The sequence below is a fragment of the Pleurodeles waltl genome, chromosome 10 (assembly GCF_031143425.1).
Source record: "Pleurodeles waltl isolate 20211129_DDA chromosome 10, aPleWal1.hap1.20221129, whole genome shotgun sequence".
NCBI classification, from domain to species: Eukaryota; Metazoa; Chordata; class Amphibia; order Caudata; family Salamandridae; genus Pleurodeles; species Pleurodeles waltl.
Window position 1 is genome coordinate 658,872,679 of NC_090449.1, and position 19,472 is coordinate 658,892,150.

Here is a 19,472-nt window from a genome sequence, read left to right on the forward strand (position 1 = left end):
AGATGCATCCATAATTGCTTTGACTAACCCTGCTTTGGGTTCAATTCCTTGTTCAGACACAACATGCCCTAAATATTCAACTCTATTTTTCAAAAATTGGCATTTCTCGCTTCTAAGAACAACTCCTCTTTCCTGCATGATCTTTAACACTCTTCTCACAATGTGATCATGTTCCTCTTTGGATGCTGCATAATCAAAACATCATCTTGAAACACAGCTACCCCGTTAATGTATTTTAAAATCTGAGACATAATCCATTGAAAAACAGCTGCTGCCGAAGCTAACCCAAAAGGCATCCTGCAATATTGAAATGTACCTAAAAGTGAAACAAATGCATTAAGATGTCTTGAAGCTGGATCTAAAACAATCTGATGGTACGCCGCAGCTAGATCCAATTTGGAAAACCATTTTGATTCACCAATAGTAGCCAGCAGCTCCGTAATTGTGGGTAAAGGATGCAAATCTATCCAAATATGTTTATTCAAGCTGCAGAGATCAACACAAATTCTCAAATCACCATTTTTCTTCCTGGCAACAACCAAAGGGGACAACCATAAAGAGGATTTTATAGGTTCAATGATACCCTTCATACACAAATCCTTCAATTCTTTTCCCAGTTTGTCCTTCACACTGAATGGTACACTGCTGAATTTATGTTTGACTGGTATGGCTCCCTCCTTGACTTTTATTACATGAGTAAACCCTTCAATGGTATCCAATTTTTTCAAAAACACCAACAGGAAATCCTTTATTAAACTAGCTCTGTAATCACTTGATTCTACAATAGATACATGTTCCTTAGTACCTGGCCTCAAGACCATTTGAAACAATCCTTGATGAAACCAACCAAATAAGTTTAACCCTTTTATCGCTATGTAAATCTTGCCAAACATTTTCCTCCCCTTAAATTCGAGCACATCCTTGAAATACCCTGCCAATTCAATCTTTCTCCCTTCATAGGACACAGGTGCTCTGTCAGGCGCACAGAGAGATCTGTCTCCCCAAACTTCCTTGCATAGTTCTTGAGTAATCATGGTGATCCGAGCACAAGAATCTACTAATAGTTTCACAACTTTGTCACCAACACCAATTTCAACATAAGGATCCACACACATGGTAGGGTCACTAGTCACTATCTGATCCTCTGTAACAATCATTACCATGTCCCTGAACTCTTCTTGGATTCTGTCTATATCACTGTCAACTACCTCAGTGACACTTGCTACCCCAGAAATATTTGTATACCTCCCTAAACTGTGTTGAGAATCAGCAATTATTGTGCCACTCTGCACACTTTCGCAAAGTGTCCAACTTTGTTGCACTTCCTGCATATAGCATTCCTTTCAGGACAGTTTGGATTACCACACCTAAAACAAGTATTGTTTTGCTTAAAAAATAGTTTGGAAGAAGTCTTAGTTAATTAAAAAAAAAATCATCTTGAGATTTCACCAATCCTATATTTTCTGTTGTTCTGGATTTCAGTTTCTTCACCGACAATTTAGAGGTCTCAATGCTCTTTGGAGTCGTAATGTCTCATCAAGTGACGGATTACTCATAGAAAGAAGCTTTTTCTGGATAGTTTTGTCCGTGCATTTTGTAATAAATTGGTCCCTGACCAACTGGTCGCTGAACGCCTGAAATTGACAGTCGGCTGCAAGCTTTCTCAAGGGTGACACAAAGGTATCCACATCTTCACCAGGATTGTGTTCTCTTTTCAAAAACTTGTGTCTGATAACCACTAAACTGGGTTGTATGTCAAAGCTCAGTTCAAATTTTTTTGCCGTTTCAGTATACTCATCAATCTCTTCTCCTTCATCCAACACCAAAGCAGGAATATGCTTAAAAACGGATCTCCAGTCAAATCCAAGGGAATGCAGTAAAATATATTTTTTCCTTTCAGGACAGAAACGTGATGCAACAATTGCTCCTAGGTACATTTCAAATGCATCAAACCAATTTTTCCAGACAATTGGTGGATTCCCGGGTGGCTCAAGAAAAGGTGGTGGCGGATTCACAGACTGCATATTAATCCTGAGTTCAACTGCTAATGGCAAGCACAGTAGAAGTTACACACTGTAATGTCACTGATTTTGCACTCCTGAAGATAACGAAGGCTGTTGAACCTCTCAGTACTTTATTTATGTCACGTTGGGCCAGATGTATCAAAGGGCTTTGCCCATTTTGTGTCTATGGGAAAATGTGTTAGAACATATGGCCCTTTATCTTCATTTACCGTGCGAATTCCATGCTGTACATAATGTAGACCAGAACATGTAGATAATCCAGAGTCTATACTTAAATAAGGTCCATAACAGATTGTGCACAACAGGCACTAGTAGTATTGTACTGTTTAAGCAGCCAGTACACATAAATAGGCTTCCAAAGTTATATTCCAATTAAAATAGGGTGCAGTACGTTTTTTCCCATTAGATGGCAATGTTGGATTAGTATCCAGTATAACTGGCTTTACCTTCTTGGTCTAATCAGCAGAAAACTAAAGTAAATAACCAATCAGGAGCCTTGGTTCACATTTCCAGAAATCAGCATCTATTCCTGATGAACCATGATGAGGAAAACGGGTCTGACGCAGCGGTCTGAATGCTTGTCGCCAAGTTTCTTGTGGTGAAAAGAGACCTTGTGCAGAGTTGTAAGTAATTTCTTTTATTAATAAAACAGACCGCCGCGATCTGTCATGACGCAGCCACCGCCTCCATAGATCTCCAACCGTCTCTCTCAACTTGCGTGGCCTCGTGCGCGTTGTCAATCGCTAGACACGCTAGTCGCGAGCATAACATTACAACTTTGCTATTCTTCATGAGGTTAGGCCCTCCTGATTCCGCTCCTTCCCCCTCAATAAAAATGTAGGCTTTTTGAATGCTATTTAAGTTTTGCATCCTAGACAGCACATGTGATGTCTGTTAGGAGACGTATTTTTAGCTTACAGTGAGCGTGGAGTGCATATATTTCTACAATTTGTTGGCCTCGCTGTCACTCGCATTGGCTTGTTTCTCATTTGTTAGCATGTGTACCCTTTCCTTCCTCTTCTTATGTTTGTCCCTAACCAGGAGCACAGATGCTTTACTTGTATCCTTTCACTGCGTGTTTTTCAGGCTGTACTTTTTTAGTTTTGCTTTAAGCACTCCACAAGAATGCATGTGTTTTCTAACTGTCTCCCTAGAGTGCTTATTTTCCCCCTGCTCTCCGTATTGCTCTCTCTCACCTGTGTGCTTTTCCCCTGCCTGCTCCCATTGCTCTTGTATCTGTTTACTTTTCCTCCTCCGCACTCCACACTGCTCTCTCGCCCCATTAGTTTGCTTCCATCCCCTTGCCCTCCATGTTGTTTTTCTCCACTCGAGCACCCCCATATTGTTTTTCTCTTTCCTCCTCTTGCTTTCCTGAACCTGTGTCATTATTGATTCTGCTCTCCATAGTGCTTGTGTCCCCTATCTGTATTCTATGTTGTGGTCTCTCGCCTGTGTTTGTTCTTTTGTGCTTGAGTGCCAGCGAGGGTGAGGATATTTGGATGTGCTTTGGCAAGGGGCAAACGACCAGCACAACGTTTGGATCAACTTCTCTGGGGAAAAATATTGCACCTCTTCTTCTAATGGAGTGTGTGGCACCAAGGGATCCGGCACCTACAATTGTGCACTGAGGTGTAACAGTGGAGGAGGTCAGGCCTTCTGTTTTTTTCCATTGAAGTGCACAACTTCCCCTTTTGATGCATAACACTAGTTGTGCTCCTGCCCTCCTAGAGACGATGAACAGTGAGTGCCAAAGAGGAATAAAGAGGTAGCCCCTTCTTTCTGCTTCACAAGTTTTAAATTTGACTCCAAGGACTCCACAGATTTACAATATCACAGTTTTAGGTCTCACATACGAAATGGCATTTAGATGCATGCAGTCAGCAGCCTATTGTGGACCATAATGTTTTAAGTGAAACAAAAAATGTGGTGGGCGTTTCTATAAAAGGGACTTGGCATAAAAAACTAACCCCTTAGCTGCTGGGCCTTAGCCCCCAACCACCCCCATCCCCCAAGTGCTAAACCCTTTTTTAGCTATTTGGGGTAGTTCAGGCTTAGGCCTTCATAACTTTTTGTCCACATAAGCTATCCACGCCAAATTTGTGTTCTTTTTTTCCAACATCCTAGGGATTCTCAAGGTACCCAGAGTTTGTAGGTTACCCTGGCGGAAACCAAGAAATTTGCCAAAATACAGCTAAAATGTTGTTTTTTTCAGAAAAATGGGAAAAAGGGCTGCAGAAGAAAGCATGTGTTTTTTCCCTCAAAATGGCTACAATCACAATTTTCCCAGGTTTCAGGAGCAGGCAAAACTTAATCAGAAAAACACATCTGTCAAAACAATTTTGGCATTTTACCGGGACATACCCCATTTTTACTATTTTTTGTGGTTTTAGCCTCCTTCCAGTTAGTGACAGAAATGGGTATGAAACCAATGCTGGATCCTGGACAGCTAAACATTTCTGAAAATTAGACAAAATTCAGCATTTAGCAAGGGGTAGTTTGTGTAGATCCTTCAAGGTTTTTTTACAGAAAGTAACAGCTAAAATAAAAGAAATATTGAAATTGAGATGAAAAAAGAGTCAATTCTATCCACCTTTTCTTCTATAACTTTTTCAAGCTATGGCAGGTTTTTGAAAACAATATACTGTTGAGTCTGCTTGATTCTTCTGGTTGTGGGGATATAAAGGGCTTGTAGGTTCATCGAGAACCCTAGGTACCCAGAGCCAATAAATTAGCTGCACCTTGCAATGGGTTTTCATTGTATACTGGGTACACCCCAACTTATTTAGTAAAATAAAAAGAGTCAAAAATAGGTGTCAAGGAAACGTTTTAATTTTCAAAATGGGCACAAGATAAGGTGTTGAGAAGCACTGGTTATTTGCACATCTCTGAATTCAGGGGTCCCGATACTAGCATGTGAATTACAGGGCATTTCTCAAATACACTTCTGTATTACACACTGTCTTACATTTGGAAGGAGAAAATGTAGAGAAAGACAATGGGTAGTAACATTTGTTCTTCTATTCTGTATTCCCCAATATCTCCCAATAAAAATGGTACCTCACTTGTGTGGGTAGGCCTAGTGCCCGTGACATGAAATGCCCCAAACACAATGTGGACACATCACATTTTCCAAAGAAAACGGACCTGTTTTTTGCACAGTGCCTAGCTGTGGATTTTGCCCACCAGCTCAGCCGGCACCTAGGGAAACCTAGCAAACCTATACATTTTGAAACTGCTAGTGCGCCTTGTCCTTAGTAAGTAAATTTACAAGGGGACAGGTATAGGTCGATGAACCTTTTGAATCGCACGGAATATCCTAGTCATGTAATAACCACTGGATCAATAGCTCATATCAATAAATCAAACATTCTATGAAGAACAGCTTTAAACCATATTAATCAAGAATAACCACTACTCAGGAAAGAGTTAACAATTTTTATTCCCTATTGATTACAATTCTAAATCATCTGTTAGTTCAATCTTTATTCAATTTAATCTTTTTTTTTAATGAATCCATCATAAAAGACATCAATTCTTAAATAAAGCTTATACAACAATACAATACAACAGACTAAGAATACCAGCATTAATAGTGAAATTCGTCAGTCATTGTCACTGTCAACGTCACCCTAACAGCCTACCTAACCAAGATTAGCATTAGCATGGGGGTCTTCAATTAGAAATTTAGAGAAAACATCAATTTGGAAAAATCGACCTAAGTGAGAACCTTAAAACACAGCGCAGTTGGTACCTAGAAGAAAAGGAACAAAATAGTCAGTCACATTTTCATAGCTATCTATCCAGAAAGGATCAGAAACAAGTCAGTCTTCGTCTTCAGGTCAGCTACGGATCAGGCTCATGGATCATGAGCCCACTATCAGCACCTCGGACAGCACACATATAGATCATTAATACATTTTATCAATTAGCATATCTGCTTCAACAGTCCCTCCTCTGATGACTAAATATGGCATCACACCTTCCCTTATCATTATTTTATAGTTCGGTTTCTGATGTACTTTGACTTCTCTTCAAATTTTCTCTATAGATTCTTCTCCTGTGCTTTTCTTCCCTCCTCTGATCATTCTTTGTCTTTCTTAATTTTATTTTTTGCCACAATGTACATGTACCCCATAATCTTAATATAGAAACAATCACAATTAATATTCCCTGTACGATTTTCCATAATATCCATTTCCAAATTTGACTGAAGCAATTACCCACAGAAGTAAATCCATTTCCAACCTCTTCCTAAACCCCTGGTTCCTTCAAATCCTTGTTTGAATTAGTTAAGTTAGTAAGTAAGGGACAGGTGTAGGAAACTCCGGCATTGCGACTCACAAATCGCGAGTCTGAGCGACTCTCAATTTACGAGTCGCAATGCTGGATGCAGGATGGTGTCCCTGACACCATCTGCGAGTCTCAAGGGGGTTGCAAAGGCCCACCTCATTATTATTAATGAGGTGGGTCGCAATTTGCGACCCCCTTACGAGTCGCAGCACTCACAGGGATGGTGGCCTGCTGGAGACAGCCGACCACTATGTCTGTGACTGCTTTTAAATAAAGCAGTTTCTTTTTTGTAATGCAGCCCATTTTCCTTAAAGTAAAACGGGATGCATTACAAACGAAAAAATGAAATGTGTCAGTTTCATTTTTCAGAACAGGCAGTGGTCCATAGGACCAAGGCCATTCACAAAGGGGAAGGGGTCCCATGGTGACACTGGTGGTAACTGCAATTGCTTTGCGAACTCACAGTCCCATTTTGCGAGTCGGTAACCAGGCTACCAAATCGCAAAATGGGAATGGGCATCGAGATGTGGGTTTTGCGCCTCACAAATAGCGATTTTCTCTGTGTGCGAGGCATAAAAGCCTTGCTATATCTGGCCCTAAGTCTCTTATCTCCTTATCACTATCGGGTATATACGAACAACAATGCCTAGCATTAATCATTTTACAGACTCCGCCATCCTTTGCTAAAAGGATGTCTAAAGCAAGTCTATTCTGAAGCTTCATAGCTCTATCCGCAGCCAATTCAGTATCCAACAGGAGTATTGCACCTGTGAAATTTGTCAGCATGTTATCCACAATAGTAGACATTTTTCGTATCTTGATTGCATTCAAAATAACTCCTACAGAAGGAATTACTGCACCAAAAATGTTTCCACAATTGCAGAAAAGGTTTCCCTCCTCTGTTGTTCATGATGTAATTCAGTCACTTTCGGAAATTTCTTTAAATCATCTATCTGATAAATTTTAGGGAAGACTATCCCCAAATAGCATGTCCCATACCATCCTCTAGGAAGACGGTAATAACCATTAAGTCCACAAATATAGTAGATTCCAGGAATTGCAGGGTCCTGACCATTCAGCATAAAAGTCCATGCTCTTTAGCTACCTTACTCAAATATCTAATAATAGGAACAAAAGAAAACACAACATCATGGTTAGAATAAAAATACTGAATATACTCTTGGTTATAGAATCTGGTTAGTAGCAAACTGCACCTTATGCCATATGTTAATGGCAGACTATGGAACGTAACCCTGTCTTCCACGGAGGAAGAAATTTGCGTACACAAAAGACAATTCCTTGCATCCATCGTCTAAACATACTCACTCAACAACTGATAGAACACATTAGAAGAAAGCTCTCCTTGAGCATTAATATAGTCATGCAAATATTTTTCATCTAACTTAAACCTCTCTAAAGCTTTTAGTGTAGTAGTTTCAGGAACAGAGGCAATAGTAGCCTCCTTCATTTCATGAACAGACATTCCTACATTCATTATTATGAACATTATTCCACACATAATTGCCACTCCAACACTCAAATACCTAAAATATCTAATATTTTTAACGCTGTTATTTAATTCAGCCATGATCTGTAAAGGATCAGAAAGTAGAAATAACTCTTAGATAAAGTGCAACAGAAAAAATTTAAAAAATGAATAAAAATATTTCTTTCTCACAGTTCAGTTTCATACATAGGAACCCTTTCTCTCCTTTGTCAGAAATTGGTTAGCAGCTTGTCACATCCGGGTTTTCAATTTGTCACATCAGGTTATCGATGTCTTTTCCAGTTTTATCTCACAATTTATTTTTAGATTTATCTAGATCAGCTCAACAACTCAGTTTATTGATCACCTTCAAGTTGCATCAAAGTACTGATTCGGAACTTCTCTATCAAAACTAAGAGACATAAACTTGTTTTGCCATTCACTTGTTGCTGCATATGCCCACTCAGGACCTGCGTATCTTCGACTTGCTACTCTCTTTCTTTTCAACCTTCGTTCTCCACCTAATTCTCCTTCACTTAATTCCTCCTTTCTTGTAGTATCCACTTCTACCTCTATCGGTTCATTTTTTACCAATTCCTTCTTCTTTCCAATTGGTGACTCAGGCCAATTATCTCCTTTTCTCGTTCATTCTGTCAATATTCTCTTCAGAATCGGACTCTTTTCTTTTTCTTTTTCTTTCTCTATGGTGTTTTCTCTTGATGGATCTGCAACGGGCTCAGGAGGAGTCAGACCACTTTGACTTTGATCCGTTTCAACTCTTTCCCCCTCTTGATCTGGCACTTGCTCTGCTTGCTTTTCAACACCATCTGCTTCTGGGAGAACCCCTACAGTGCTCGGTTCTCCTGCTGTATCTGTAGGATTAGACTGTTGCTCACCTTCCTGTAATTCTTCACTTTCATCTCTTACAGGGGTGATTGATCCATGTTCCACAAGCTCAGGATCAACTTCAAGTTCACCTTGCTCTTGTTCTGGCTCATTTACAGTCACTTGTTTTGCTGTTGTTGGTGCTCCCAACAACACTTCTTCATGTTCTTGCAGACTCACAACTCTCTTTGTATGGCTTGCATGTATCGAATTCGGCAGTCCTGCACACTTTACAGCTGTCGTAGTTGTTAGCACCACCTGGTATGGACCTTTTTTCAACGCGGTTCTAAACAGGTCTTTCGAACGTGCTTTTTGATGATGACCCAGTCTCCAGCTCTCAGATTGTGACCTGAGTCATAGATGAATGGCAGGGTAACAGCCTGCTGAGAGAAGGAGCGAACCGCAACAGCCAGACCTTTGCAGTAGTCCAACACCATATCATCTGTAATATTGACAAGTGCTTTGGCTGGAATTGCTGGCAACCTCATTGCTCTGCCAATGAGGATCTCCTATTGGGTGCGACAGTCCTGTCTTTCTGTCAGGTATATTTCGCATTGACATCAGAGCCAAAGGTAAGTCATCTGGCCATTTCAGATTAGTTGCGGCACACATCTTAGCAATTCTTGATTTCAGTGTACCATTCATTTGTTCCACTAGTCCTGATGCTCCAGGGCGATAGCTGCAATGCAACTTCTGATCAATGTCTAGTGCTACACAGAAGAGTTTGATCACTTCGTTATTGAAGTGAGTTTCCCTATCTGATTCTAAAGAGATCGGAAATCCGAACCGTGGTATTAACTCTCTAAACAACAACCTTGCAACTGTGAGACTGTCATTTATTCGTGTAGGGTATGCTTCAAACCAATGACTAAACACACACACAATCACCAACACGTACTTGAATCCACCACATGCAGGTATCTCAATAAAATCCAACTGCATTCTGCTGAATGGTCTTCCTGCTCTTCCAATGTGGCTCAAATTCACCACTGCCCCTTTTTGACATTTAGTCGATGACATACTGCCTCTGCTGCCTGTCTGAATTTCGGATTGAACCAATCAACTTTGAACAACCTGACCATGGCATCCCTTCCAATATGTGCCTGGCCATGGTAATAGCGGGCCATCTGAGTTAACAAACTATTTGGCAACACCATCTGACCCTCCTCAGAAACCCAGATTTAATCAGATCTTTGAATGCACTTTAATCTGATCCAATGTCGTTTTCCTTCCTTATCTGCATTCTCTTGCAATGTTTACAATTCTTCCAGTGTATCAATTAATTTTAAAGCAAAACCTGTGCAAGTATTTTCTTCTTCGGCCATTAGTTCCCACTTGTCTTTAAACGATATACTGTCCAATGCGCTAAACCTTGCAACTTGATCCTCATAGCCATTTCCCAATGAAATGCAATCCTGTATCTTTTAATGTGCACTGCATTTTACTACAGCAATTTCTTCATGTGACTGTATTGCGTACAACAATTATTTTATTTGGTCACCATTTCTCACTGGTGTTCCATTCCAGTAGAGGTCATAAAATCTCGCTGTGACCACAACTGGCCAAAATCAAGAACAGTTCCAAATCCATTTGACTGTCAGTATACATTGTCACTCTTAATCTTGCAAAAACATAACAGGCTCTAGTAAGCTACTAATTCTTCCACCTGTGCAGAATATACACCTGGAAGCCATGAAGCTTCAAATGTCCCTGTAATTGTGCATACTGCATATCCTGCTCTCCAAGTCCCTGTTCCATCTCTGAGACATGAACCACCAACAAAGACAATTTGGTAATTTTCTTCTAAACGTGTGTCTCTAATGTCAGGTCTTGGTTTTGTACATAATTCAGTTACCTCAAGACAATCAAGACAATCATGCTCAATGTATTCTTCTTTTTCAATTTCAACAGTATCACTTGGAAGCAATGTTGCTGGATTCAGCACTGTACATCTCTTTAACGTTACATTTGGAGCACCCAATATGCTTGACTCATACCTTGTCAGTCTTGAACCGTCAAGTATTGCGTTTTCGTCCTTGTCAGTAAAATTTCAACAGAATGTGGTACCATTCTCAAGTATCCCATGACTACCCCCTCACATTGGGAAAGACTTTGACCAACTGCGGCTACTGCACGCAGGCAACCTGGTAAAGCTGCTGCGACAGGGTCCAAGGTAGCTGAAAAATAAGCTACTGGACGATAAGCACCTCCATGGACCTGTGTCAAAACAGACAAAGAACAAGCATCACGCTCATGGCAAAACAAGGTGAAAGGCTTTGTGTAATCAGGCATTCCCAACGCTGGAGCTCTGTTCAAATTCTCTCTCAATTCAGTGAATGCTTTCATCTGATCTTCATCTAGGGTAATGGGATCTGTAACTTCTTTATGTGTCAACTGCTGTAAAGGTTCGGCAATTTCAGCAACATTCAGAATCCACTGTCTACAGTACCCCACCATTCCCAGAAACATTCTGACATATCTCTGTGAAGTCAGGGGACTTCTCTGCAGAATCATGGTATTTCTTTCCCTGGAGATTCTCCTTAATCCCTTCTCAATCTGGTCTTCCAGATATTTTACTGATTTTTGGCATTACTGCAATTTCACAGGTGAAACTTTATGCCCAAATTCTCCCAAGTGATTCGACAGGGCAATCCAGTCATACTTACACTCGTCCCTTGTCCCGGATGCGATCAGCGAATCATCAATGTATTGCACTAGAGTTGATTGGTATGGTAATTCCAATGACTCCAAGTTCTTCTTCAAGATCTGATTAAACAGTTATAGTGACTCCGTATACCCTTGTGGAAGCCTGCACCAGCTTTAGACTCTATCTAAGAAATTGAAACTAAAAAGAAACTGACTATCCTCATGAAGAGGCACAGAAAAAAAAGCTTGTGACAAATCAACCACTGTGAACCACTCTGCATCGAAAGGAATCTGAAACAGTATCACTGCTGGATTTGGCCCCACTGGACAACATTTAACCACCAAATTATTCACTTTTCGCAAGTCCTGCACAACACGTACTTTCCCACATGGCTTTTTCAAGCCCATTATTGGTTAATTGCATGGGCTGCTTAACACTTCCTTCAAAACTCCTTGTTTTAGAAAATCTCCAATTATTTGCGCCACCTTCATCAAAACATCTTGTGGCATGTTATACTGTGGAAGCTGTGGGAATACTGCATTGGGCTTCAAAGTGATCTTAATTGGCTCCGCTCACTTAATCAGACCTACTTCTTTACCTGTCAGGTCCCAGACTTCTTCCTTTAGTGTGCCTGTAAATCTGCATGCAGTTCCTTCACAGTAAACATTGGGAAAAATTCAATCAACGGGTATTCTTCATTAGCATTATTAACCATCATTTCAGTCACTTGTTCTTCCTCATCATCACTATTTGTTTGAACTTCTATTCCAGTGTCCGAACAATTAATGGAGCATTTTGTCTTATTCCGTAACTCTCTCCCTAATAGAGATACGGGAATAGAGATACGGGACTCAAATCACACACCACAAATCTATGTAGTCTCTGGTAATTGCCAATTTCAACCTGCACTGGTTCTGTGATGGGGATTGTCAACTGTCTATTTTCCACTCCCACAACTTAAACTGTCCGGCCTGAAAGAGGTACATTCGGGACCTATACACTTCTCACCGTACAGCACATAGCTCCTGTATCCACTAAGAATGAGACCTTGTAACCCATCACTTTTCCCTTCACGAAAAGGTCCTCTCTGGTCTACCTCTAAGGAAGGTGCAAGCATACAAATTCCTTCATCCGAACTATCACTCATCCAGTCTTCATTTATTTCATCCTCACTATAAAATGGAAATTGGTGTACTGTGTTATTATTACTGTCTTGTCTCTGACCTGTGACCTGCTGAGTAAGCATTACCTGTTGCTGCTCCATCGGGACTTGAGGTATCTGCATTTGCTGTCTAGGTACCATGGGGACCTGCTATTGTACTGGTTGCATCTGTGTAAATTGTGCGCGTGGCACCTGCATTTGCTGACCCGGTAGGAAATTCTGTCCTTTATTCTGAACATTAGGAATAAATCCTTTCATTCTTGGGACTTTCACAGTTTGAAATCTACTGACATCATCTTGCTGAACAACACCATCCTGCTCCATCAACGGACACTCCCGCTTCCAGTGTCCCATGTTTCCGCACAAATGACACAGCAACATCTTTTTCATCCCCTGCAGGTCATTCTGAACTACTACGGTTCCTAACTCCAGACTATGAATCATGTCAATTCCACGTCCTCTACCTCTCATTTGAGGCTGGAACATATCAGCTCTCTGTTGCGGCGGCATAGGCGGTACTATAGCTCCTTGCACTCCTGTCTGAGCTCCTTTATTTGCATTGCCATTGCCTTCTCCTTCAACTTTCTCTGCTTCAATTCAATCTCATCACTACAATATTTTGCATACTGCAGCACTGCAGCACTTCATCAATCAGCTTTACCTGCCAGCAAATCAAATGGCTCTTAATCATCTGCCCTACTTCCAGTCTCAATCCTTTGACGAACCTGAACACAAAATGTAACATGTCTTTTGGCTCAATTGCTTCCTTACCACTGTACTCCTTAAATGCTTTTAACAATCTTTCATAGTAGGTATGTATTGACTCTCTGAATTGTTCTATGGATTCGCTGCCACTCAATATTTTTGGGAGAAATTCTTGTCTTCAGGAACTCAATCACCTTATAATAATTTTTCATTACCTCAGGTGAAGGCGCACCTGTTACTTTATCCCTTCCCCGCTCACTTGTTGGCCAATCCACTGCTCTCTTGCATTCAACCCACAAGTCGGCTGGCACCACTGTCTCCAATAACGTGTTCAAGTCTTTCCACAAACAATGGGAAAGTTTCACGCATCTATCTGTTTGCTGATACCACTCGACTGGCTTCTCTCTTAATTTTGGGTAATCATTTGTAAGTGACAATATATCACTCCTGTGCCATGCAACATGAACAAACTTCCCCCCTGGAGTCTCTCTCATATGAAGCATTTTTACCAACTCCCCTTTTTTGAACACCTTCAGACTTCTCTTGTGAAACCAGCTTTCGCATGTCTTTTTTATTTGTCCATCTACCTTCCCACTTTTCTAATGCTCCCCAGATCTGAGCACTCTGCAGTAATTCTTTCAAATGAGCTTTAATTCATGCGGATCTCATATGTTCGAAATCCTTTGCCTTGAAATCTAATCAGTAACTGCGTCTCAAATGCTTTGTTTTCTCAATCTCAATGTCATGTTTCTCTGCTAATTCTGCCAATTTCTGATATATTTTACTCACGTCTTTTTTAATCTTTGGGCATAAATACCTCAGCTCTTCTTCAGTGTAGGATTCCAATCTGTTCACACCCACTGTTCCCTCATCTAGTTTGGTTGCTTCTATATTCAGCCTCCCATGATTTATCTGCTCTTTACCCTTGGATGTATTCTGTGGTGTATTTAGACTGTCTAACCACTCACTTAGCTGTTGTGCTGAAAATCCCTGTAATGAGATGTTACTCGCATTTGGCACTGGTAACTGTTGCACCATTGCCTCTGGAGTCTGCGGCGTCAAAAGTTTCAAACTTTGACTCGTGTTAGGGCCATTTACTGCATCTGGAAGCACTACAAGTGGACAAAGATACATTAAAGGTCTAGATCCATTTAAAGTCTTACCTATTGATGACATCACTTGCACCGGATCACTTACTCTCCTTCTTACTAGACTTTGTGACATCTCGTTCTGTTCTCCCACACTTGCCTTCTTCTGTGCAAACAAGGGTACCGCTAGACTAACAGTAATTGGTAGCGATATTGCATCTGGAGCTGCCCTAAAGCTTGCGCCTTGCGGGAATGTTACCCCCATTGCCTGGTTCATGACTGGTGTAACATCTGACTGTGTTCCTGTCATTGGTGTGAACCTCAGCAAACCCTGTGTCTGTGCTGGAGGCAATAACATTGGTGTTGGTTCTGTCTGAATTAGCATTGGCTTTGGAAGCACTGGCTTCGTTGGTTCCATTATGTTCAAGACTATCTCAAGAACTGGTACATCCGAGTAAATTCTCTGTACTGAAGGTGGATGCATCTGTACTTGGACCATAGTAGTAGTCCCTGCATTAGGTGTACTCTGTGCTACCCATGGTATCTGTCAACTGTCTGCCTGAGCTGCCCCCTCAGATCCCTGTGCTTGTGTTGGAGCAATTGTAGTGGCACTAGTACTTGGACCCCCTGAATATGTTGCAAAGGGTGGAGGTCGATCCCTCAGCAATTGCGTAATGAGATCCTCAACATCAGAATCTTCATCGTCTACATATGACTTCCTCTTTTTCTTTTTCTCTGCACTCCCATCCTGTTTAGCACTATGGTTCTGATTCTAACCCTGGCGGTCGGTGATAAAGCGGCGGCCAACCCGCCAACAGGCCGGCGGTCCAAAATATGGAATTCTGACTCTGGCGGGAACCGCCAACAGAGACCGCCACTTTAACACTCCGACCGCCACGGCGGTACAAACAAACAGCGTGGCGGTCACCGCCAACAGACAGGCGGGAGACAATGTACCGCCCACACTATCACAACTCACCAATCCGCCACCTTTTCCGGGGCGGGAGCACCGCCGATAAAAACACGGCGGAAACAGACTACGAACGGGAAAACGCTCACCTCTACGCACTCCACGAGGACGGAGGACAGCATGGAACCCGAATTAAACATCCTACCAGCTCTCGTCTACCTGCTCATCTACCACGAGTACGAACTCCGGCGCAGACGACAACGGTGAGTACTGCATCTACGACACAGGGGAGGAGGGAGGAGGAAAGGTTATGGGCACACACATACGCGACACACCCACCCCCCCAAACTATGTACACACCAATGCAGAGCAACAAGTCACAGTGACACCACCCAAACCCCCGTGAAAAATGCAAAGACATAATTAAATTGTGAATCAAAATTTATGTAAAAAATAGCCTCTGATAAGTCATGGTCAAATAGCACTAAAAATGTAAAAAAATCAATTCAATAGTTAGTGCAATCGATAAATCGAGGCAATTAGTCCTGCACATTTAACGAAATTCCAAGTGTCCGTGGGCCAAAGTGTATCAACACAAGGGCAAAGCCCACACAGAAGACCTGAGTCCTTTGGAGAGAACACTGCAGGGGCATCTGATGACAAAACTACAGGCACCTCAGGGGGAAGGGAAGGGGGGGCACCACAGCCACATGAGTCCACGACGCCAGATCCACGAAGGGGCAACCATGCCCACTGTCCCATCCTGGGGAGTGCAAAGCCACAGTCTCTGAAGTCTCTACAGTGGGTGGCTTGCCCACTGTGCCATCCTGGGGAGTGCAAAGCCACAGTCTCTCAAGTCTCTACAGTGGGTGGGTTGCCCACTGTTCCATCCTGGGGAGTGCAAAGCCACAGTCCATCAGGTGGATAACAGTCTCCACTGGTCAAGGAGGAGGCATGGTGGGCACAGTGAACCGTGAACAGTAGCTCGACACAGACCCGGCACTGTCATTGTGCCAGTGGTGCTTGAGACGGCGGGGCCCAGCGGAGCGGTGCTTGACAGGAAGGGCCCAGCGGAGCGGTGCTTGAGACGGCAGGGCCCAGCGGAGCGGTGCTTGACAGGAAGGGCCCAGCGGAGCGGTGCTTGACAGGAGGGGCCCAGCAGAGCGGTGCTTGACAGGAAGGGCCCAGCGGAGCGGTGCTTGAGACGGCGGGGCCCAGCGGAGCGGTGCTTGACAGGAAGGGCCCAGCGGAGCAGTGCTTGAGATGAAGGGCCCAGCGGAGCGGTGCTTGAAACGGCGGGCCCAGCGGAGCGGTGCTTGACAGGAAGGGCCCAGCGGAGCGGTGCTTGAGACGGCGGGGCCCAGCGGAGCGGTGCTTGACAGGAAGGGCCCAGCGGAGCAGTGCTTGAGATGAAGGGCCCAGCGGGGCGGTGCTTGAGACGGCGGGGCCCAGCGGAGCGGTGCTTGAGATGAAGGGCCCAGCGGAGCAGTGCTTGAGATGAAGGGCCCAGCGGAGCAGTGCTTGAGATGAAGGGCCCAGCGGAGCAGTGCTTGAGACGGCGGGGCCCAGCGGAGCGGTGCTTGAGACGGCGGGGCCCAGCGGAGCGGTGCTTGAGACGGCGGGGCCCAGCGGAGCGGTGCTTGAGACGGCGGGGCCCTGTTCAGCGGTGCTCTTCTGCACGGCGGGGCCATGTTCAGCGGTGCTCTTCTGCACGGCGGGGCCCTGTTCAGCGGTGCTCTTCTGCACGGCGGGGCCCTGTTCAGCGGTGCTCTTCTGCACGGCGGGGCCCTGTTCAGCGGTGCTCTTCTGCACGGCGGGACCTGTTCAGCGGTGCTTGAGATGGCGGGGCCCTGTTCAGCGGTGCTCTTCTGCACGGCGGGGCCATGTTCAGCGGTGCTCTTCTGCACGGCAGGGCCCTGTTCAGCGGTGCTCTTCTGCACGGCGGGCCCTGTTCAGCGGTGCTCTTCTGCACGGCGGGGCCCTGTTCAGCGGTGCTCTTCTGCACGGCGGGGCCCTGTTCAGCGGTGCTCTTCTGCACGGCGGGCCCTGTTTAGCGGTGCTTGAGACGGCGGGGCCCTGTTCAGCGGTGCTCTTCTGCACGGCGGGCCCTGTTCAGCGGTGCTTGAGACGGCGGGGCCCTGTTCAGCGGTGCTCTTCTGCACGGCGGGGCCCTGTTCAGCGGTGCTCTTCTGCACGGCGGGGCCCTGTTCAGCGGTGCTCTTCTGCACGGCGGGCCCTGTTCAGCGGTGCTTGAGACGGCGGGGCCCTGTTCAGCGGTGCTCTTCTGCACGGCGGGGCCCTGTTCAGTGGTGCTCTTCTGCACGGCAGGCCCTGTTCAGCGGTGCTCTTCTGCACGGCGGGGCCCTGTTCAGCGGTGCTCTTCTGCACGGCGGGCCCTGTTCAGCAGTGCTTGAGACGGCGGGGCCCTGTTCAGCGGTGCTCTTCTGCATGGCGGGCCCTGTTAAGCGGTGCTTGTCCAGTAATTCAAGGGAGTCAGACCTGGCCTGGACTCCCTGCTCAGTCGCCCTCCGACCGTGCAGTTACAGGACCCTTCGGTGACGGAGTCCTGGGCCCTTTGGTGTCCTCCCTTACAGCCGGGATGGGGCTTGTGGGGCCCTCCTGCTCCGCGCTCCTGCTGGCTGACTTCTCCGCCCTGCTGCCCTTTCGCTCCTTAGAAGACGCTCTCTGGCCCTTGCCTCCCCTGGATGTTGTGGCAGGTGAAGTGGCCGAACTTTGGTCCTTGGGGGCAGCCGTGTCAGTCCTCTCACGGCGGCCCTTGACTTTCCGGGTCCTCTTGCCTGGTGGGGGGCTGGCTGTCCCCTTGCTGCTGATAGAAGTGTCACTGCTGCCAAAGGGTGGACTCCAGAACCCATGCACCACAGATACACTCGAAGCTGGGCTGGTGGTGGCTGAGGTGCTCTTGGGACTCTTAGCAGATGGAGGGGGTGGGTCAGGGGAGGGAAAGAGGTTAAGATTTGAGAGGTAAACTTTTTTAGGACCAAGGTAAAGGGTGGGAGTAGTGGTGATGGGAGTGGAGGAAGAGGATGTGGTTGTAGGAGAGTCAGGTGTGCTGTCTTTGGGTGCAGGTGATTGTGACGTAGGCTGTCGTGAGGTGGATGGCTGTTGGGTGGGTGGCTGCCTGCGTTTGTGTGTCTTGGAAGAGGGGGTGACAGACACAGTGGGAGAGGACACAGGGGACGTGTAAATGGCAGTGGGGGTGGTGACTGCACGTGTGCGGACTGTAGTGGAGGGTGTGCTGGTGATGGAAGCACTGGCTGATGGTGGTGTGCATGCAGGTGTGAGTGTAGACGTCACAGGGAGGGAGGAGGGAGACGAGGAGGAGGGGGACACAGAGGTGGTAGTGACTGTTGCCATGTCTGCATCTAGGTGTTGCTTGGGAGAGTGTTTGTGGGATCTGTGGTGCTTGTGTCTGGATGAGCTGCCCTTGGGTGTTGAGGTGTGTGCAGGCTGGTCTGATGGTGTGGATGGGATAGGCTGAGGAACAGGAGACAGAGACAGGGTGGAGGCAGTTAGAAGAGGGAGGCTGGAAACAGGGACAATGGCTGCCGTCAGTGCTGAGGCCAGAGCATTGAACGATCGTTGATGGGCAGCCTGACCCGAATGAATGCCCTCCAGGTAGGCATTGCTCCGATGCACCTCCCTTTCTACCCCCTGGATGGCATTCAAAAGGGTAGTCTGCTCAACAATGATGGTCTGAAGGAGGTCAATGACCTCCTCACTGAGGGCAGCAGGGGTAACAAGGGCAGGGCCTGAGGTGCCTGGGGCGAAGGAGATGCCCGCCTTCTTGGGCGAGCGGGCACGGAGCGTAGGCTGAGGGGCTGCTGGGAGGGCGGGGCTGGTGCGCTGGGTGGCGGCTGTACCTGTAGAGGCGGGGGACCCGGATGTTGCCGCCACCGCTAGGGAGCGCCCATCCGAGGATGTGTCGGTGTCGCTGGTGTCACCACCGGTCCCCGTTGTGGTGCTCCCCTCGCCCTCCGTATCACTGGTGCCCTCGGTGTCTGTACCACGGCCCACCGGGGCCTTGTGACTTGCAGCTCCCTCGTGCTCCGATGCCAATTCTCCTCCGCCTGATGATGCTAATGCACACATGCACAAGAAGATAAAGAAAAAGGGTGGGGGGAGAGATAAAAACAGGTTGAGTGCATGCATTGTCAACACCGTTGGCGGAGAGGACAGACACAGGAGCCTCATGCACTGAGCCGCGCAATCGGGGTACACTACTCAGTACTTCTGACTAGGCCAACAGGTATAGGG